Here is a 23,903-nt window from a genome sequence, read left to right on the forward strand (position 1 = left end):
GATGAGCACTGCTGGAAAAGATCATCATCAACATCATCATAGGCAGTCCCTCGGAAACGAGGAAGGCTCACTTCCACTCTTAAAATGAGTCCTTAGGTGACTGAACAGTCTAATACCACAGTCCCTTTCACAGGTGGGACAGATAGTCATTGAGGGTAAGGGAGCCTGGGACAGATTTGCCGCATGGTCTTTCCGCTGCCTGCGCTTGATTTCTGCATGTTCTCATCGCTGAGACTCGAGGTGCTGAGCACCCTCCCGGATGCACTACCTTCACTTAGGGTAGTCTTTGGCCAGGGTCTCCCAGGTGTTGGTGGGGATGTTGCACTTCATCAGGAAGGCTTTGAGGGTGTCCTTATAATGTTTCCTCTGCACACCTTTGGCACCTTTGCCATAAAAGTTTGCCTCCCTGATAAAGTGCAGCATCCCTGGAAAAGTTATATATTACCACTATACCTCTCTGAACACCAAACAACATTAACGCGTATGTAAAGCAAACTATTAATCAGATTAATTATGAAATGAAATAACAGGGAATCAAAAACATTTTAAAGAGACAACACAATCTGTTGCAAAATGTAAAACATTACAGCTATTTCGCCAAACATTGAATTTTCATGAACTGTTTCCACATGAGAGACTCAACGGTCACTCAGTTTGCCTCTCCCCATGAAGCAAGCAATGAGCAGGATGAGTAAGAGTTCCCTGTATTTACGTTTCTGTCTGCTCTTCTTCGAGCATGCTGCTATCAATTGACATCAGCATGTGACAATATAATTGCTCTGTTTCCATAAAAGACTGCTACATTCGTGGTGTAAAATTCCAAACTACTCACAGTAACATCTTCTTTAAGCCATTATCAAGTTTTTAGACCATTGCAGCTTTCTGGCCAGAGTGCACAGCAACAGTTAGATATCAATGGTCCAACTCCTTTAAGGCTCAAATAACGAGTTAATTATTGAAATTTAGAGATGCATGTTATTGAAATCATGTCAGTTAGTTCCCCTCCATTACAATGCTGTCTGAGGAGATTTGACATTGGTCAAATCAGTTGCAATTATTGGGTGACATCAATTATTGTATATTTAAGCAGAGCGATGTGTTGTGATAACTTTCTGTGACAGCACACTCTATTTATATTTTCAGATTACCATGAATCACCTCCTGTAACCAGTGAGTATGGTTTCTTTGCAATTTGTTAGGAAACGTTTGCCGATTAGCACTGACAATCTCAGCAAGCTTATTGTGGCTTGATCAGATTTGGTTGTGTTATGATGTACTAAATATTTATGAATAGGTTCGACAGGTTAATTTGGGCTGAACATTGATTAATAACGAGCTGTTTACAGAAAGCAGCGTGCATTTGTCAAAGATCCAAAAATTGATTGGATAGCTTCAGATCAATTAAATGTTTCAAGAGTGGTTAACATAAGGTCCTGGGCAAATTGTGGAGCAGGAGCACATTTAACAAAAAGCAAAATTTGGAATCAACTAGATTTGAGATTTTCCATTCCGCTGGTTAAGCTGTCTATCATTTCAATAATGGGAAATGCTTCTTTCAATACATTCTCATTTTTGTTCTTGCTGTACGCTAAAGTTTTTTGTCTCTTTCCACAGCGACAATACCAGTTGTAACTGTAACACAGACTCCAACTGTCTACCAAGAACCTATTAACTACAATGTGACATTCATTGTAAACAGTCCAACGTTCCAAGAGATTCAGTCAAATGTCTCTAACCAGAAAAATATGATTGCAAAAGAGGTGAGAGAGTTGTACAAGTATGTTATGTGGAGAAGTATTAGATCAAAATTTGCTTCGTTCCTCTATCTAAAGCAATGTTGTTTTTTTTCCCTTTAGCTCAAGGACCTGTTTAAGAACAGCAGCATAAAATCAACATTCTCAAGTTGCAAAGTAGATACACTCGGGTAAGAAATATTACCATTCACACCAAATAGTATAAACTTCCTTTTGTTTGAGTCTTATTGCCAGTGTTGAACTTTATATAAAATTCACAGCTATCCAGAAGACTCAAAAACATTTCTCAGAAAGAAATGTTTTGTGGAGGACTTCTAATCCCACCGAGGGTTCCTTTACTGACCATTGATGCGACTCTTGGATTTGGCAATAAACGACTTAATCATTCTTGTCTTAGTGACCTAACACACTATGCTGTGGCAAATCATTTGCTGCTAATATTAAATTTATTTTCTTTTCTTGCAGTGTGGTAAATGGTGACAGCACCACAGTGACAGCAATCTGTTCATTCCGCAATCAATCTACCGTTGAGAAGGTCGACAGAGTACTTGTGTACCACGTGTTTGAAAACAAGACCAAGGACATTTCTAACTTGGGGCCGTATGCATTGGACAACTACAGCCTCTATGTAAATGGTACTTATCCAGTTGTTATTTAGTGTAGCTCTTTGTATGGTACACATGTTACAGTTTGGACAGTGTACGGAAACCTTTCCAACACAGAGTTCAAAGCACCACATGCAAGGCCTGATATCCAATGAGGTAATTTGTCGGCTTAACTCGGACATGGTCTGGGATACTGAGTCTGAGGTTGAACAGTCTAACATTTATTTTCTGATGAGCACTGCTGGAAAAGATCATCATCAACATCATCATAGGCAGTCCCTCGGAAACGAGGAAGGCTCACTTCCACTCTTAAAATGAGTCCTTAGGTGACTGAAGAGTCTAATACGAGAACCACAGTCCCTTTCACAGGTGGGACAGATAGTCATTGAGGGTAAGGGAGCCTGGGACAGATTTGCCGCATGGTCTTTCCGCTGCCTGCGCTTGATTTCTGCATGTTCTCATCGCTGAGACTCGAGGTGCTGAGCACCCTCCCGGATGCACTACCTTCACTTAGGGTAGTCTTTGGCCAGGGTCTCCCAGGTGTTGGTGGGGATGTTGCACTTCATCAGGAAGGCTTTGAGGGTGTCCTTATAATGTTTCCTCTGCACACCTTTGGCACCTTTGCCATAAAAGTTTGCCTCCCTGATAAAGTGCAGAATCCCTGGAAAAGTTATATATTACCACTATACCTCTCTGAACACCAAACAACATTAACGCGTATGTAAAGCAAACTATTAATCAGATTAATTATGAAATGAAATAACAGGGAATCAAAAACATTTTAAAGAGACAACACAATCTGTTGCAAAATGTAAAACATTACAGCTATTTCGCCAAACATTGAATTTTGATGAACTGTTTCCACATGAGAGACTCAACGGTCACTCAGTTTGCCTCTACCCATGAAGCAAGCAATGAGCAGGATGAGTAAGAGTTCCCTGTATTTACGTTTCTGTCTGCTCTTCTTCGAGCATGCTGCTATCAATTGACATCAGCATCTGACAATATAATTGCTCTGTTTCCATAAAAGACTGCTATATTCGTGGTGTAAAATTCCAAACTACTCACAGTAACATCTTCTTTAAGCCATTATCAAGTTTTTAGACCATTGCAGCTTTCTGGCCAGAGTGCGCAGCAACAGTTAGATATCAATGGTCCAACTCCTTTAAGGCTCAAATAACGAGTTAATTATTGAAATTTAGAGATGCATGTTATTGAAATCATGTCAGTTAGTTCCCCTCCATTACAATGCTGTCCGAGGAGATTTGACATTGGTCAAATCAGTTGCAATTATTGGGTGACATCAATTATTGTATATTTAAGCAGAGCGATGTGTTGTGATAACTTTCTGTGACAGCACACTCTATTTATATTTTCAGATTACCATGAATCACCTCCTGTAACCAGTGAGTATGGTTTCTTTGCAATTTGTTAGGAAACGTTTGCCGATTAGCACTGACAATCTCAGCAAGCTTATTGTGGCTTGATCAGATTTGGTGGTGTTATGATTTACTAAATATTTAATGATTAGGTTGGACAGATTAATTTGGGCTGAACATTGATTAATAACGAGCTGTTTACAGAAAGCAGCCTGCATTTGTCAATAATCCAAAAATTGGTTGGATAGCTTCAGATCAATTAAATGTTTCAAGAGTGGTTAACATAAGGTCCTGGGCAAATTGTGGAGCAGGAGCACATTTAACAAAAAGCAAAATTTGGAATTAACTAGATTTGAGATTTTCCATTCCGCTGGTTAAGCTGTCTAACATTTCAATCATGGGAAATGCTTCTTTCAATACATTCTCAATTTTGTTCTTGCTGTACGCTAAAGTCTTTTTGTCTCTTTCCACAGCGACAATACCAGTTGTAACTGTAACACAGACTCCAACTGTCTACCAAGAACCTATTAACTACAATGTGACATTCATTGTAAACAGTCCAACGTTCCAAGAGATTCAGTCAAATGTCTCTAACCAGAAAAATATGATTGCAAAAGAGGTGAGAGAGTTGTACAAGTATGTTATGTGGAGAAGTATTCGATCAAAATTTGCTTTGTTCCTCTATCTAAAGCAATGTTGTTTTTTTTCCCTTTAGCTCAAGGACCTGTTTAAGAACAGCAGCATAAAGGCAACATTCTCAAGTTGCAAAGTAGATGCATTCGGGTAAGAAATATTACCATTCACACCAAATAGTATAAACTTCCTTTTGTTTGAGTCTTATTGCCAGTGTTGAACTTTATATAAAATTCACAGCTATCCAGAAGACTCAAAAACATTTCTCAGAAAGAAATGTTTTGTGGAGGACTTCTAATCCCACCGAGGGTTCCTTTACTGACCATTGATGCGACTCTTGGATTTGGCAATAAACGACTTAATCATTCTTGTCTTAGTGACCTAACACACTATGCTGTGGCAAATCATTTGCTGCTAATATTAAATTTATTTTCTTTTCTTGCAGTGTGGTAAATGGTGACAGCACCACAGTGACAGCAATCTGTTCATTCCGCAATCAATCTACCGTTGAGAAGGTCGACAGAGTACTTGTGTACCACGTGTTTGAAAACAAGACCAAGGACATTTCTAACTTGGGGCCGTATGCATTGGACAACTACAGCCTCTATGTAAATGGTACTTATCCAGTTGTTATTTAGTGTAGCTCTTTGTATGGTACACATGTTACAGTTTGGACAGTGTACGGAAACCTTTCCAACACAGAGTTCAAAGCACCACATGCAAGGCCTGATATCCAATGAGGTAATTTGTCGGCTTAACTCGGACATGGTCTGGGATACTGAGTCTGAGGTTGAACAGTCTAACATTTATTTTCTGATGAGCACTGCTGGAAAAGATCATCATCAACATCATCATAGGCAGTCCCTCGGAAACGAGGAAGGCTCACTTCCACTCTTAAAATGAGTCCTTAGGTGACTGAAGAGTCTAATACGAGAACCACAGTCCCTTTCACAGGTGGGACAGATAGTCATTGAGGGTAAGGGAGCCTGGGACAGATTTGCCGCATGGTCTTTCCGCTGCCTGCGCTTGATTTCTGCATGTTCTCATCGCTGAGACTCGAGGTGCTGAGCACCCTCCCGGATGCACTACCTTCACTTAGGGTAGTCTTTGGCCAGGGTCTCCCAGGTGTTGGTGGGGATGTTGCACTTCATCAGGAAGGCTTTGAGGGTGTCCTTATAATGTTTCCTCTGCACACCTTTGGCACCTTTGCCATAAAAGTATGCCTCCCTGATAAAGTGCAGAATCCCTGGAAAAGTTATATATTACCACTATACCTCTCTGAACACCAAACAACATTAACGCGTATGTAAAGCAAACTATTAATCAGATTAATTATGAAATGAAATAACAGGGAATCAAAAACATTTTAAAGAGACAACACAATCTGTTGCAAAATGTAAAACATTACAGCTATTTCGCCAAACATTGAATTTTCATGAACTGTTTCCACATGAGAGACTCAACGGTCACTCAGTTTGCCTCTACCCATGAAGCAAGCAATGAGCAGGATGAGTAAGAGTTCCCTGTATTTACGTTTCTGTCTGCTCTTCTTCGAGCATGCTGCTATCAATTGACATCAGCATCTGACAATATAATTGCTCTGTTTCCATAAAAGACTGCTATATTCGTGGTGTAAAATTCCAAACTACTCACAGTAACATCTTCTTTAAGCCATTATCAAGTTTTTAGACCATTGCAGCTTTCTGGCCAGAGTGCGCAGCAACAGTTAGATATCAATGGTCCAACTCCTTTAAGGCTCAAATAACGAGTTAATTATTGAAATTTAGAGATGCATGTTATTGAAATCATGTCAGTTAGTTCCCCTCCATTACAATGCTGTCCGAGGAGATTTGACATTGGTCAAATCAGTTGCAATTATTGGGTGACATCAATTATTGTATATTTAAGCAGAGCGATGTGTTGTGATAACTTTCTGTGACAGCACACTCTATTTATATTTTCAGATTACCATGAATCACCTCCTGTAACCAGTGAGTATGGTTTCTTTGCAATTTGTTAGGAAACGTTTGCCGATTAGCACTGACAATCTCAGCAAGCTTATTGTGGCTTGATCAGATTTGGTTGTGTTATGATTTACTAAATATTTAATGATTAGGTTGGACAGATTAATTTGGGCTGAACATTGATTAATAACGACCTGTTAACAGAAAGCAGCCTGCATTTGTCAATAATCCAAAAATTGGTTGGATAGCTTCAGATCAATTAAATGTTTCAAGAGTGGTTAACATAAGGTCCTGGGCAAATTGTGGAGCAGGAGCACATTTAACAAAAAGCAAAATTTGGAATTAACTAGATTTGAGATTTTCCATTCCGCTGGTTAAGCTGTCTAACATTTCAATCATGGGAAATGCTTCTTTCAATACATTCTCAATTTTGTTCTTGCTGTACGCTAAAGACTTTTTGTCTCTTTCCACAGCGACAATACCAGTTGTAACTGTAACACAGACTCCAACTGTCTACCAAGAACCTATTAACTACAATGTGACATTCATTGTAAACAGTCCAACGTTCCAAGAGATTCAGTCAAATGTCTCTAGCCAGAAAAATATGATTGCAAAAGAGGTGAGAGAGTTGTACAAGTATGTTATGTGGAGAAGTATTCGATCAAAATTTGCTTTGTTCCTCTATCTAAAGCAATGTTGTTTTTTTTCCCTTTAGCTCAAGGACCTGTTTAAGAACAGCAGCATAAAGGCAACATTCTCAAGTTGCAAAGTAGATGCATTCGGGTAAGAAATATTACCATTCACACCAAATAGTATAAACTTCCTTTTGTTTGAGTCTTATTGCCAGTGTTGAACTTTATATAAAATTCACAGCTATCCAGAAGACTCAAAAACATTTCTCAGAAAGAAATGTTTTGTGGAGGACTTCTAATCCCACCGAGGGTTCCTTTACTGACCATTGATGCGACTCTTGGATTTGGCAATAAACGACTTAATCATTCTTGTCTTAGTGACCTAACACACTATGCTGTGGCAAATCATTTGCTGCTAATATTAAATTTATTTTCTTTTCTTGCAGTGTGGTAAATGGTGACAGCACCACAGTGACAGCAATCTGTTCATTCCGCAATCAATCTACCGTTGAGGAGGTCGACAGAATACTTGTGTACCACGTGTTTGAAAACAAGACCAAGGACATTTCTAACTTGGGGCCGTATGCATTGGACAACTACAGCCTCTATGTAAATGGTACTTATCCGGTTGTTATTTAGTGTTGCTCTTTGTATGGTACACATGTTACAGTTTGGACAGTGTACGGAAACCTTTCCAACACAGAGTTCAAAGCACCACATGCAAGGCCTGATATCCAATGAGGTAATTTGTCGGCTTAACTCGGACATGGTCTGGGATACTGAGTCTGAGGTTGAACAGTCTAACATTTGTTTTCTGATGAGCACTGCTGGAAAAGATCATCATCAACATCATCATAGGCAGTCCCTCGGAAACGAGGAAGGCTCACTTCCACTCTTAAAATGAGTCCTTAGCTGACTGAACAGTCTAATACGAGAACCACAGTCCCTTTCACAGGTGGGACAGATAGTCATTGAGAGTAAGGGAGCCTGGGACAGATTTGCCGCATGCTCTTTCCGCTGCCTGCGCTTGATTTCTGCATGTTCTCATCGCTGAGACTCGAGGTGCTGAGCACCCTCCCGGATGCACTACCTTCACTTAGGGTAGTCTTTGGCCAGGGTCTCCCAGGTGTTGGTGGGGATGTTGCACTTCATCAGGAAGGCTTTGAGGGTGTCCTTATAACGTTTCCTCTGCACACCTTTGGCACCTTTGCCATAAAAGTTTGCCTCCCTGATAAAGTGCAGCATCCCTGGAAAAGTTATATATTACCACTATACCTCTCTGAACAGCAAGCAACATTAACGCGTATGTAAAGCAAACTATTAATCAGGTTAATTATGAAATGAAATAACAGGGAATCAAAAACATTTTAAAGAGACAACACAATCTGTTGCAAAATGGAAAACATTACAGCTATTTAGCCAAACATTCAATTTTGATGAACTGCTTCCACATGAGAGACTCAACGGTCACTCAGTTTGCCTCTACCCATGAAGCAAGCAATGAGCAGGATGAGTAAGAGTTCCCTGTATTTATGTTTCTGTTTGCTCCTCTTCGAGTATAGTGCAATCAATTGACATCAGCATGTGACAATATAATTGCTCTGTTTCCATAAAAGACTGCTACATTCGTGGTGTAAAATTCCAAACTACACACAGTAACATCTTCTTAAAGCCATTATCAAGTTTTTAGACCATTGCAGCTTTCTGGCCAGAGGGCGCAGCAACAGTTAGATATAAATGGTCCAGCTTCTTTAAGGCTCAAATAACGAGTTCATTATTGAAATTTAGAGATGCATGTTATTGAAATCATGTCAGTTAGTTCCCCTCCATTACAATGCTGTCCGAGGAGATTTGACATTGGTCAAATCAGTTGCAATTATTGGGTGACATCAATTATTATATATTTAAGCAGAGCGATGTGTTGTGATAACTTTCTGTGACAGCACACTCTATGTATATTTTCAGATTACCATGAATCACCTCCTGTAACCAGTGAGTATGGTTTCTTTGCAATTTGTTAGGAAACGTTTGCCGATTAGCACTGACAATCTAAGCAAGCTTATTGTGGCTTGATCAGATTTGGTTGTGTTATGATTTACTAAATATTTAATGATTAGGTTGGACAGATTAATTTGGGCTGAACATTGATTAATAACGAGCTGTTTACAGAAAGCAGCCTGCATTTGTCAAAGATCCAAAAATTGGTGTGATAGCTTCAGATCAATTAAATGTTTCAAGAGTGGTTAACATAAGGTCCTGGGCAAATTGTCGAGCAGCAGCACATTTAACAAAAAGCAAAATTTGGAATCAACTAGATTTGAGATTTTCCATTCCGCTGGTTAAGCTGTCTAACATTTTAATAATGGGAAATGCTTCTTTCAATACATTCTCAATTTTGTTCTTGCTGTACGCTGAAGACTTTTTGTCTCTTTCCACAGCGACAATACCAGTTGTAACTGTAACACAGACTCCAACTGTCTACCAAGAACCTATTAACTACAATGTGACATTCATTGTAAACAGTCCAACGTTCCAAGAGATTCAGTCAAATGTCTCTAACCAGAAAAATATGATTGCAAAAGAGGTGAGAGAGTTGTACAAGTATGTTACGTGGAGAAGTATTAGATCAAAATTTGCTTCGTTCCTCTATCTAAAGCAATGTTGTTTTTTACCCCTTTAGCTCAAGGACCTGTTTAAGAACAGCAGCATAAAGGCAACATTCTCAAGTTGCAAAGTAGATACATTCGGGTAAGAAATATTATCATTCACACCAAATAGTATAAACTTCCTTTTGTTTGAGTCTTATTACCAGAGTGTTGAACTTTATATAAAATTCACAGCTATCCAGAAGACTCAAAAACATTTCTCAGAAAGAAATGTTTTGTGGAGGACTTCTAATCCCACCGAGGGTTCCTTTACTGACCATTGATGCGACTCTTGGATTTGGCCATAAACGACTTAATCATTCTTGTCTTAGTGACCGAACACACTATGCTGTGGCAAATTATTTGCTGCTAATATTAAATTTATTTTCTTTTCTTGCAGTGTGGTAAATGGTGACAGCACCACAGTGACTGCAATCTGTTCATTCCGCAATCAATCTACCGTTGAGGAGGTCGACAGAATACTTGTGTACCACGTGTTTGAAAACAAGACCAAGGACATTTCTAACTTGGGGCCGTATGCATTGGACAACTACAGCCTCTATGTAAATGGTACTTATCCGGTTGTTATTTAGTGTAGCTCTTTGTATGGTACACATGTTACAGTTTGGACAGTGTACGGAAACCTTTCCAACACAGAGTTCAAAGCACCACATGCAAGGCCTGATATCCAATGAGGTAATTTGTCGGCTTAACTCGGACATGGTCTGGGATACTGAGTCTGAGGTTGAACAGTCTAACATTTATTTTCTGATGAGCACTGCTGGAAAAGATCATCATCAACATCATCATAGGCAGTCCCTCGGAAACGAGGAGGGCTCACTTCCACTCTTAAAATGAGTCCTTAGGTGACTGAACAGTCTAATACGAGAACCACAGTCCCTGTCACAGGTGGGACAGATCGTCATTGAGGGTAAGGGAGCGTGGGACAGATTTGCCGCATGCTCTTTCCGCTGCCTGCACTTGATTTCTGCATGTTCTCAACGCTGAGACTCGAGGTGCTCAGCGCCCTCCCGGATGCACTTCCTCCACTTAGGGTAGTCTTTGGCCAGGGTCTCCCAGGTGTTGGTGGGGATGTTGCACTTCATCAGTAAGGCTTTGAGGGTGTCCTTGTAACGTTTCCTCTGCCCACCTTTGGCTCCTTTGCCGTAAAAGTTTGCCTCCCTGATAAAGTGCAGCATCCCTGAAAAAGTTAGATATTACCACTATACCTCTCTGAACTGCAAGCAACATTAACGCGTATGTAAAGCAAACTATTAATCAGGTTAATTATGAAATGAAATAACAGGGAATCAAAAACATTTTAAAGAGACAACACAATCTGTTGCAAAATGTAAAACATTACAGCTATTTCGCCAAACATTGAATTTTCATGAACTGTTTCCACATGAGAGACTCAACGGTCACTCAGTTTGCCTCTACCCATGAAGCAAGCAATGAGCAGGATGAGTAAGAGTTCCCTGTATTTACGTTTCTGTCTGCTCTTCTTCGAGCATGGTGCTATCAATTGACATCAGCATGTGACAATATAATTGCTCTGTTTCCATAAAAGACTGCTACATTCGTGGTGTAAAATTCCAAACTACTCACAGTAACATCTTCTTTAAGCCATTATCAAGTTTTTAGACCATTGCAGCTTTCTGGCCAGAGGGCGCAGCAACAGTTAGATATAAATGGTCCAGCTTCTTTAAGGCTCAAATAACGAGTTAATTATTGAAATTTAGAGATGCATGTTATTGAAATCATGTCAGTTAGTTCCCCTCCATTACAATGCTGTCCGAGGAGATTTGACATTGGTCAAATCAGTTGCAATTATTGGGTGACATCAATTATTGTATATTTAAGCAGAGCGATGTGTTGTGATAACTTTCTGTGACAGCACACTCTATTTATATTTTCAGATTACCATGAATCACCTCCCGTAACCAGTGAGTATGGTTTCTTTGCAATTTGTTAGGAAACGTTTGCCGATTAGCACTGACAATCTAAGCATGCTTACTGTGGCTTGATCAGATTTGGTTGTGTTATGATTTACTAAATATTTAATGATTAGGTTGGACAGATTAATTTGGGCTGAACATTGATTAATAACGAGCTGTTTACAGAAAGCAGCCTGCATTTGTCAAAGATCCAAAAATTGGTGTGATAGCTTCAGATCAATTAAATGTTTCAAGAGTGGTTAACATAAGGTCCTGGGCAAATTGTGGAGCAGGAGCACATTTAACAAAAAGCAACATTTGGAATCAACTAGATTTGAGATTTTCCATTCCGCTGGTTAAGCTGTCTAACATTTCAATAATGGGAAATGCTTCTTTCAATACATTCTCAATTTTGTTCTTGCTGTACGCTAAAGACTTTTTGTCTCTTTCCACAGCGACAATACCAGTTGTAACTGTAACACAGACTCCAACTGTCTACCAAGAACCTATTAACTACAATGTGACATTCATTGTAAACAGTCCAACGTTCCAAGAGATTCAGTCAAATGTCTCTAACCAGAAAAATATGATTGCAAAAGAGGTGAGAGAGTTGTACAAGTATGTTATGTGGAGAAGTATTAGATCAAAATTTGCTTCGTTCCTCTATCTAAAGCAATGTTGTTTTTTACCCCTTTAGCTCAAGGACCTGTTTAAGAACAGCAGCATAAAGGCAACATTCTCAAGTTGCAAAGTAGATACATTCGGGTAAGAAATATTATCATTCACACCAAATAGTATAAACTTCCTTTTGTTTGAGTCTTATTACCAGAGTGTTGAACTTTATATAAAATTCACAGCTATCCAGAAGACTCAAAAACATTTCTCAGAAAGAAATGTTTTGTGGAGGACTTCTAATCCCACCGAGGGTTCCTTTACTGACCATTGATGCGACTCTTGGATTTGGCCATAAACGACTTAATCAGTCTTGTCTTAGTGACCTAACACACTATGCTGTGGCAAATTATTTGCTGCTAATATTAAATTTATTTTCTTTTCTTGCAGTGTGGTATATGGTGACAGCACCACAGTGACTGCAATCTGTTCATTCCGCAATCAATCTACCGTTGAGAAGGTCGACAGAATACTTGTGTACCACGTGTTTGAAAACAAGACCAAGGACATTTCTAACTTGGGGCCGTATGCATTGGACAACTACAGCCTCTATGTAAATGGTACTTATCCGGTTGTTATTTAGTGTAGCTCTTTGTATGGTACACATGTTACAGTTTGGACAGTGTACGGAAACCTTTCCAACACAGAGTTCAAAGCACCACATGCAAGGCCTGATATCCAATGAGGTAATTTGTCGGCTTAACTCGGACATGGTCTGGGATACTGAGTCTGAGGTTGAACAGTCTAACATTTGTTTTCTGATGAGCACTGCTGGAAAAGATCATCATCAACATCATCATAGGCAGTCCCTCGGAAACGAGGAAGGCTCACTTCCACTCTTAAAATGAGTCCTTAGCTGACTGAACAGTCTAATACGAGAACCACAGTCCCTTTCACAGGTGGGACAGATAGTCATTGAGAGTAAGGGAGCCTGGGACAGATTTGCCGCATGCTCTTTCCGCTGCCTGCGCTTGATTTCTGCATGTTCTCATCGCTGAGACTCGAGGTGCTGAGCACCCTCCCGGATGCACTACCTTCACTTAGGGTAGTCTTTGGCCAGGGTCTCCCAGGTGTTGGTGGGGATGTTGCACTTCATCAGGAAGGCTTTGAGGATGTCCTTATAACGTTTCCTCTGCACACCTTTGGCACCTTTGCCATAAAAGTTTGCCTCCCTGATAAAGTGCAGCATCCCTGGAAAAGTTATATATTACCACTATACCTCTCTGAACAGCAAGCAACATTAACGCGTATGTAAAGCAAACTATTAATCAGATTAATTATGAAATGAAATAACAGGGAATCAAAAACATTTTAAAGAGACAACACAATCTGTTGCAAAATGTAAAACATTACAGCTATTTCGCCAAACATTGAATTTTCATGAACTGTTTCCACATGAGAGACTCAACGGTCACTCAGTTTGCCTCTACCCATGAAGCAAGCAATGAGCAGGATGAGTAAGAGTTCCCTGTATTTATGTTTCTGTCTGCTCTTCTTCGAGCATGGTGCTATCAATTGACATCAGCATGTGACAATATAATTGCTCTGTTTCCATAAAAGACTGCTACATTCGTGGTGTAAAATTCCAAACTACTCACAGTAACATCTTCTTTAAGCCATTATCAAGTTTTTAGACCATTGCAGCTTTCTGGCCAGAGTGCGCAGCAACAGTTAGATATCAATGGTCCAACTCCTTTAAGGCTCAAATAACGAGTTAATTATTGAAATTTAGAGATGCATGTTATTGAAATCATGTCAGTTAGTTCCCCTCCATTACAATGCTGTCCGAGGAGATTTGACATTGGTCAAATCAGTTGCAATTATTGGGTGACATCAATTATTGTATATTTAAGCAGAGCGATGTGTTGTGATAACTTTCTGTGACAGCACACTCTATTTATATTTTCAGATTACCATGAATCACCTCCCGTAACCAGTGAGTATGGTTTCTTTGCAATTTGTTAGGAAACGTTTGCCGATTAGCACTGACAATCTAAGCAAGCTTATTGTGGCTTGATCAGATTTGGTTGTGTTATGATTTACTAAATATTTAATGATTAGGTTGGACAGATTAATTTGGGCTGAACATTGATTAATAACGAGCTGTTTACAGAAAGCAGCCTGCATTTGTCAAAGATCCAAAAATTGGTGTGATAGCTTCAGATCAATTAAATGTTTCAAGAGTGGTTAACATAAGGTCCTGGGCAAATTGTGGAGCAGGAGCACATTTAACAAAAAGCAAAATTTGGAATCAACTAGATTTGAGATTTTCCATTCCGCTGGTTAAGCTGTCTAACATTTCAATAATGGGAAATGCTTCTTTCAATACATTCTCAATTTTGTTCTTGCTGTACGCTAAAGACTTTTTGTCTCTTTCCACAGCGACAATACCAGTTGTAACTGTAACACAGACTCCAACTGTCTACCAAGAACCTATTAACTACAATGTGACATTCATTGTAAACAGTCCAACGTTCCAAGAGATTCAGTCAAATGTCTCTAACCAGAAAAATATGATTGCAAAAGAGGTGAGAGAGTTGTACAAGTATGTTATGTGGAGAAGTATTAGATCAAAATTTGCTTCGTTCCTCTATCTAAAGCAATGTTGTTTTTTACCCCTTTAGCTCAAGGACCTGTTTAAGAACAGCAGAATAAAGGCAACATTCTCAAGTTGCAAAGTAGATACATTCGGGTAAGAAATATTATCATTCACACCAAATAGTATAAACTTCCTTTTGTTTGAGTCTTATTACCAGAGTGTTGAACTTTATATAAAATTCACAGCTATCCAGAAGACTCAAAAACATTTCTCAGAAAGAAATGTTTTGTGGAGGACTTCTAATCCCACCGAGGGTTCCTTTACTGACCATTGATGCGACTCTTGGATTTGGCCATAAACGACTTAATCATTCTTGTCTTAGTGACCTAACACACTATGCTGTGGCAAATTATTTGCTGCTAATATTAAATTTCTTTTCTTTTCTTGCAGTGTGGTAAATGGTGACAGCACCACAGTGACAGCAATCTGTTCATTCCACAATCAATCTACCGTTGAGAAGGTCGACAGAGTACTTGTGTACCACGTGTTTGAAAACAGGACCAAGGACATTTCTAACTTGGGGCCGTATGCATTGGACAACTACAGCCTCTATGTAAATGGTACTTATCCAGTTGTTATTTAGTGTAGCTCTTTGTATGGTACACATGTTACAGTTTGGACAGTGTACGGAAACCTTTCCAACACAGAGTTCAAAGCACCACATGCAAGGCCTGATATCCAATGAGGTAATTTGTCGGCTTAACTCGGACATGGTCTGGGATACTGAGTCTGAGGTTGAACAGTCTAACATTTATTTTCTGATGAGCACTGCTGGAAAAGATCATCATCAACATCATCATAGGCAGTCCCTCGGAAACGAGGAAGGCTCACTTCCACTCTTAAAATGAGTCCTTAGGTGACTGAACAGTCTAATACGAGAACAACAGTCCCTGTCACAGGTGGGACAGATAGTCATTGAGGGTAAAGGAGCATGGGACAGATTTGCCGCATGTTCTTTCCGCTGCCTGCACTTGATTTCTGCATGTTCTCAACGCTGAGACTCGAGGTGCTCAGCGCCCTCCCGGATGCACTTCCTCCACTTACGGTAGTCTTTGGCCAGGGTCTCCCAGGTGTTGGTGGGGATATTGCACTTCATCAGGAAGGCTTTGAGGGTGTCCTTGTAACGTTTCCTCTGCCCACCTTTGGCTCCTTTGCCGTAAACGTTTGCCTCCCTGATAAAGTGCAGCATCCCTGAAAAAGTTAGATATTATCACTATACCTCTCTGAACAGCAAGCAACATTAACGCGTATGTAAAGCAAACTATGAATCAGGTTAATTATGAAATGAAATAACAGGGAATCAAAAACATTTTAAAGAGACAACACAATCTGTTGCAAAATGTAAAACATTACAGCTATTTAGCCAAACATTGAATTTTGATGAACTGCTTCCACATGAGAGACTCAACGGTCACTCAGTTTGCCTCTACCCATGAAGCAAGCAATGAGCAGGATGAGTAAGAGTTCCCTGTATTTACGTTTCTGTCTGCTCTTCTTCGAGCATGCTGCTATCAATTGACATCAGCATCTGACAATATAATTGCTCTGTTTCCATAAAAGACTGCTACATTCGTGGTGTAAAATTCCAAACTACACACAGTAACATCTTCTTAAAGCCATTATCAAGTTTTTAGACCATTGCAGCTTTCTGGCCAGAGGGCGCAGCAACAGTTAGATATCAATGGTCCAGCTTCTTTAAGGCTCAAATAACGAGTTAATTATTGAAATTTAGAGATGCATGTTATTGAAATCATGTCAGTTAGTTCCCCTCCATTACAATGCTGTCCGAGGAGATTTGACATTGGTCAAATCAGTTGCAATTATTGGGTGACATCAATTATTATATATTTAAGCAGAGCGATGTGTTGTGATAACTTTCTGTGACAGCACACTCTATTTATATTTTCAGATTACCATGAATCACCTCCCGTAACCAGTGAGTATGGTTTCTTTGCAATTTGTTAGGAAACGTTTGCCGATTAGCACTGACAATCTAAGCAAGCTTATTGTGGCTTGATCAGATTTGGTTGTGTTATGATTTACTAAATATTTAATGATTAGGTTGGACAGATTAATTTGGGCTGAACATTGATTAATAACGAGCTGTTTACAGAAAGCAGCCTGCATTTGTCAAAGATCCAAAAATTGGTGTGATAGCTTCAGATCAATTAAATGTTTCAAGAGTGGTTAACATAAGGTCCTGGGCAAATTGTGGAGCAGGAGCACATTTAACAAAAAGCAACATTTGGAATCAACTAGATTTGAGATTTTCCATTCCGCTGGTTAAGCTGTCTATCATTTCAATAATGGGAAATGCTTCTTTCAATACATTCTCATTTTTGTTCTTGCTGTACGCTAAAGTCTTTTTGTCTCTTTCCACAGCGACAATACCAGTTGTAACTGTAACACAGACTCCAACTGTCTACCAAGAACCTATTAACTACAATGTGACATTCATTGTAAACAGTCCAACGTTCCAAGAGATTCAGTCAAATGTCTCTAACCAGAAAAATATGATTGCAAAAGAGGTGAGAGAGTTGTACAAGTATGTTATGTGGAGAAGTATTGGACCAAATTTGCTTCGTTCCTCTATCTAAAGCATTGTTGTTTTTTTCCCTTCAGCTCAAGGACCTGTTTAAGAACAGCAGCATAAAATCAACATTCTCAAGTTGCAAAGTAGATACACTCGGGTAAGAAATATTACCATTCACACCAAATAGTCTAAACTTCCTTTTGTTTGAGTCTTATTGCCAGTGTTGAACTTTATATAAAATTCACAGCTATCCAGAAGACTCAAAAACATTTCTCAGAAAGAAATGTTTTGTGGAGGACTTCTAATCCCACCGAGGGTTCCTTTACTGACCATTGATGCGACTCTTGGATTTGGCCATAAACGACTTAATCATTCTTGTCTTAGTGACCTAACACACTATGCTGTGGCAAATTATTTGCTGCTAATATTAAATTTCTTTTCTTTTCTTGCAGTGTGGTAAATGGTGACAGCACCACAGTGACTGCAATCTGTTCATTCCGCAATCAATCTACCGTTGAGAAGGTCGACAGAATACTTGTGTACCACGTGTTTGAAAACAGGACCAAGGACATTTCTAACTTGGGGCCGTATGCATTGGACAACTACAGCCTCTATGTAAATGGTACTTATCCGGTTGTTATTTAGTGTAGCTCTTTGTATGGTACACATGTTACAGTTTGGACAGTGTACGGAAACCTTTCCAACACAGAGTTTAAAGCACCACATGCAAGGCCTGATATCCAATAAGGTAATTTGTCGGCTTACCTCTAACAGGGTCAGGGATACTGAGTCTGAGGTTGAACAGTCTAACATTTATTTTGTGATGAGCACTGCAGGAAAAGATCATCGTCAACATCATCATAGGCTGTCTCTCGGAAACGAGGAAGGCTTACTTCCACTCTTAAAATGCGTCCTTAGGTGACTAAACAGTCTAATACGAGAACCACAGTCCCTGTCACAGGTGGGACAGATAGTCATTGAGAGTAAGGGAGCGTGGGACAGATTTGCCGCATGCTCTTTCCGCTGCCTGCGCTTGATTTCTGCATGTTCTCAACGCTTAGACTCGAGGTTCTCTGCGCCCTCCTGGATGGACTTCCTCCACTTAGGGTAGTCTTTGGTCAAGGACTCCCAGGTGTTGGTGGGGATGTTGCACTTCATCAGGAAGGCTTTGAGGGTGTCCTTGTAACGTTTCCTCTGCCCACCTTTGGCACCTTTGCCGTAAAAGTTTGCCTCCCTGATAAAGTGCAGCATCCCTGGAAAAGTTATATATTACCACTATCCCTCTCTGAACAGCAAGCAACATTAACGCGTATGTAAAGCAAACTATTAATCAGATTAATTATGAAATGAAATAACAGGGAATCAAAAACATTTTAAAGAGACAACACAATCTGTTGCAAAATGTAAAACATTACAGCTATTTCGCCAAACATTGAATTTTGATGTACTGTTTCCACATGAGAGACTCAACGGTCACTCAGTTTGCCTCTACCCATGAAGCAAGCAATGAGCAGGATGAGTAAGAGTTCCCTGTATTTACGTTTCTGTCTGCTCTTCTTCGAGCATGCTGCTATCAATTGACATCAGCATGTGACAATATAATTGCTCTGTTTCCATAAAAGACTGCTACATTCGTGGTGTAAAATTCCAAACTACTCACAGTAACATCTTCTTTAAGCCATTATCAAGTTTTTAGACCATTGCAGCTTTCTGGCCAGAGTGCACAGCAACAGTTAGATATCAATGGTCCAACTCCTTTAAGGCTCAAATAACGAGTTAATTATTGAAATTTAGAGATGCATGTTATTGAAATGATGTCAGTTAGTTCCCCTCCATTACAATGCTGTCCGAGGAGATTTGACATTGGTCAAATCAGTTGCAATTATTGGGTGACATCAATTATTGTATATTTAAGCAGAGCGATGTGTTGTGATAACTTTCTGTGACAGCACACTCTATTTATATTTTCAGATTACCATGAATCACCTCCTGTAACCAGTGAGTATGGTTTCTTTGCAATTTGTTGGGAAACGTTTGCCGATTAGCACTGACAATCTCAGCAAGCTTATTGTGGCTTGATCAGATTTGGTTGTGTTATGATTTACTAAATATTTAATGATTAGGTTGGACAGATTAATTTGGGCTGAACATTGATTAATAACGACCTGTTAACAGAAAGCAGCCTGCATTTGTCAAAGATCCAAAAATTGGTTGGATAGCTTCAGATCAATTAAATGTTTCAAGAGTGGTTAACATAAGGTCCTGGGCAAATTGTGGAGCAGGAGCACATTTAACAAAAAGCAAAATTTGGAATTAACTAGATTTGAGATTTTCCATTCCGCTGGTTAAGCTGTCCAACATTTCAATAATGGGAAATGCTTCTTTCAATACATTCTCAATTTTGTTCTTGCTGTACGCTAAAGTCTTTTTGTCTCTTTCCACAGCGACAATACCAGTTGTAACTGTAACACAGACTCCAACTGTCTACCAAGAACCTATTAACTACAATGTGACATTCATTGTAAACAGTCCAACGTTCCAAGAGATTCAGTCAAATGTCTCTAGCCAGAAAAATATGATTGCAAAAGAGGTGAGAGAGTTGTACAAGTATGTTATGTGGAGAAGTATTAGATCAAAATTTGCTTTGTTCCTCTATCTAAAGCAATGTTGTTTTTTTTCCCTTTAGCTCAAGGACCTGTTTAAGAACAGCAGCATAAAGGCAACATTCTCAAGTTGCAAAGTAGATGCATTCGGGTAAGAAATATTACCATTCACACCAAATAGTATAAACTTCCTTTTGTTTGAGTCTTATTGCCAGTGTTGAACTTTATATAAAGTTCACAGCTATCCAGAAGACTCAAAAACATTTCTCAGAAAGAAATGTTTTGTGGAGGACTTCTAATCCCACCGAGGGTTCCTTTACTGACCATTGATGCGACTCTTGGATTTGGCAATAAACGACTTAATCATTCTTGTCTTAGTGACCTAACACACTATGCTGTGGCAAATCATTTGCTGCTAATATTAAATTTATTTTCTTTTCTTGCAGTGTGGTAAATGGTGACAGCACCACAGTGACAGCAATCTGTTCATTCCGCAATCAATCTACCGTTGAGAAGGTCGACAGAGTACTTGTGTACCACGTGTTTGAAAACAAGACCAAGGACATTTCTAACTTGGGGCCGTATGCATTGGACAACTACAGCCTCTATGTAAATGGTACTTATCCAGTTGTTATTTAGTGTAGCTCTTTGTATGGTACACATGTTACAGTTTGGACAGTGTACGGAAACCTTTCCAACACAGAGTTCAAAGCACCACATGCAAGGCCTGATATCCAATGAGGTAATTTGTCGGCTTAACTCGGACATGGTCTGGGATACTGAGTCTGAGGTTGAACAGTCTAACATTTGTTTTCTGATGAGCACTGCTGGAAAAGATCATCATCAACATCATCATAGGCAGTCCCTCGGAAACGAGGAAGGCTCACTTCCACTCTTAAAATGAGTCCTTAAGTGACTGAACAGTCTAATACGAGAACCACAGTCCCTTTCACAGGTGGGACAGATAGTCATTGAGAGTAAGGGAGCCTGGGACAGATTTGCCGCATGCTCTTTCCGCTGCCTGCGCTTGATTTCTGCATGTTCTCATCGCTGAGACTCGAGGTGCTGAGCACCCTCCCGGATGCACTACCTTCACTTAGGGTAGTCTTTGGCCAGGGTCTCCCAGGTGTTGGTGGGGATGTTGCACTTCATCAGGAAGGCTTTGAGGATGTCCTTATAACGTTTCCTCTGCACACCTTTGGCACCTTTGCCATAAAAGTTTGCCTCCCTGATAAAGTGCAGCATCCCTGGAAAAGTTATATATTACCACTATACCTCTCTGAACAGCAAGCAACATTAACGCGTATGTAAAGCAAACTATTAATCAGATTAATTATGAAATGAAATAACAGGGAATCAAAAACATTTTAAAGAGACAACACAATCTGTTGCAAAATGTAAAACATTACAGCTATTTCGCCAAACATTGAATTTTCATGAACTGTTTCCACATGAGAGACTCAACGGTCACTCAGTTTGCCTCTACCCATGAAGCAAGCAATGAGCAGGATGAGTAAGAGTTCCCTGTATTTACGTTTCTGTCTGCTCTTCTTCGAGCATGCTGCTATCAATTGACATCAGCATGTGACAATATAATTGCTCTGTTTCCATAAAAGACTGCTACATTCGTGGTGTAAAATTCCAAACTACTCACAGTAACATCTTCTTTAAGCCATTATCAAGTTTTTAGACCATTGCAGCTTTCTGGCCAGAGTGCACAGCAACAGTTAGATATCAATGGTCCAACTCCTTTAAGGCTCAAATAACGAGTTAATTATTGAAATTTAGAGATGCATGTTATTGAAATGATGTCAGTTAGTTCCCCTCCATTACAATGCTGTCCGAGGAGATTTGACATTGGTCAAATCAGTTGCAATTATTGGGTGACATCAATTATTGTATATTTAAGCAGAGCGATGTGTTGTGATAACTTTCTGTGACAGCACACTCTATTTATATTTTCAGATTACCATGAATCACCTCCTGTAACCAGTGAGTATGGTTTCTTTGCAATTTGTTAGGAAACGTTTGCCGATTAGCACTGACAATCTCAGCAAGCTTATTGTGGCTTGATCAGATTTGGTTGTGTTATGATTTACTAAATATTTAATGATTAGGTTGGACAGATTAATTTGGGCTGAACATTGATTAATAACGACCTGTTAACAGAAAGCAGCCTGCATTTGTCAAAGATCCAAAAATTGGTTGGATAGCTTCAGATCAATTAAATGTTTCAAGAGTGGTTAACATAAGGTCCTGGGCAAATTGTGGAGCAGGAGCACATTTAACAAAAAGCAAAATTTGGAATTAACTAGATTTGAGATTTTCCATTCCGCTGGTTAAGCTGTCTAACATTTCAATAATGGGAAATGCTTCTTTCAATACATTCTCAATTTTGTTCTTGCTGTACGCTAAAGTCTTTTTGTCTCTTTCCACAGCGACAATACCAGTTGTAACTGTAACACAGACTCCAACTGTCTACCAAGAACCTATTAACTACAATGTGACATTCATTGTAAACAGTCCAACGTTCCAAGAGATTCAGTCAAATGTCTCTAGCCAGAAAAATATGATTGCAAAAGAGGTGAGAGAGTTGTACAAGTATGTTATGTGGAGAAGTATTAGATCAAAATTTGCTTTGTTCCTCTATCTAAAGCAATGTTGTTTTTTTTCCCTTTAGCTCAAGGACCTGTTTAAGAACAGCAGCATAAAGGCAACATTCTCAAGTTGCAAAGTAGATGCATTCGGGTAAGAAATATTACCATTCACACCAAATAGTATAAACTTCCTTTTGTTTGAGTCTTATTGCCAGTGTTGAACTTTATATAAAATTCACAGCTATCCAGAAGACTCAAAAACATTTCTCAGAAAGAAATGTTTTGTGGAGGACTTCTAATCCCACCGAGGGTTCCTTTACTGACCATTGATGCGACTCTTGGATTTGGCAATAAACGACTTAATCATTCTTGTCTTAGTGACCTAACACACTATGCTGTGGCATAACATTTGCTGCTAATATTAAATTTATTTTCTTTTCTTGCAGTGTGGTAAATGGTGACAGCACCACAGTGACAGCAATCTGTTCATTCCACAATCAATCTACCGTTGAGAAGGTCGACAGAGTACTTGTGTACCACGTGTTTGAAAACAGGACCAAGGACATTTCTAACTTGGGGCCGTATGCATTGGACAACTACAGCCTCTATGTAAATGGTACTTATCCAGTTGTTATTTAGTGTAGCTCTTTGTATGGTACACATGTTACAGTTTGGACAGTGTACGGAAACCTTTCCAACACAGAGTTCAAAGCACCACATGCAAGGCCTGATATCCAATGAGGTAATTTGTCGGCTTAACTCGGACATGGTCTGGGATACTGAGTCTGAGGTTGAACAGTCTAACATTTATTTTCTGATGAGCACTGCTGGAAAAGATCATCATCAACATCATCATAGGCAGTCCCTCGGAAACGAGGAAGGCTCACTTCCACTCTTAAAATGAGTCCTTAGGTGACTGAACAGTCTAATACGAGAACAACAGTCCCTGTCACAGGTGGGACAGATAGTCATTGAGGGTAAAGGAGCATGGGACAGATTTGCCGCATGTTCTTTCCGCTGCCTGCACTTGATTTCTGCATGTTCTCAACGCTGAGACTCGAGGTGCTCAGCGCCCTCCCGGATGCACTTCCTCCACTTACGGTAGTCTTTGGCCAGGGTCTCCCAGGTGTTGGTGGGGATATTGCACTTCATCAGGAAGGCTTTGAGGGTGTCCTTGTAACGTTTCCTCTGCCCACCTTTGGCTCCTTTGCCTTAAACGTTTGCCTCCCTGATAAAGTGCAGCATCCCTGAAAAAGTTAGATATTACCACTATACCTCTCTGAACAGCAAGCAACATTAACGCGTATGTAAAGCAAACTATGAATCAGGTTAATTATGAAATGAAATAAC

The sequence above is a fragment of the Pristiophorus japonicus genome, chromosome 18 (assembly GCF_044704955.1).
Source record: "Pristiophorus japonicus isolate sPriJap1 chromosome 18, sPriJap1.hap1, whole genome shotgun sequence".
Classification (NCBI taxonomy): Eukaryota; Metazoa; Chordata; class Chondrichthyes; family Pristiophoridae; genus Pristiophorus; species Pristiophorus japonicus.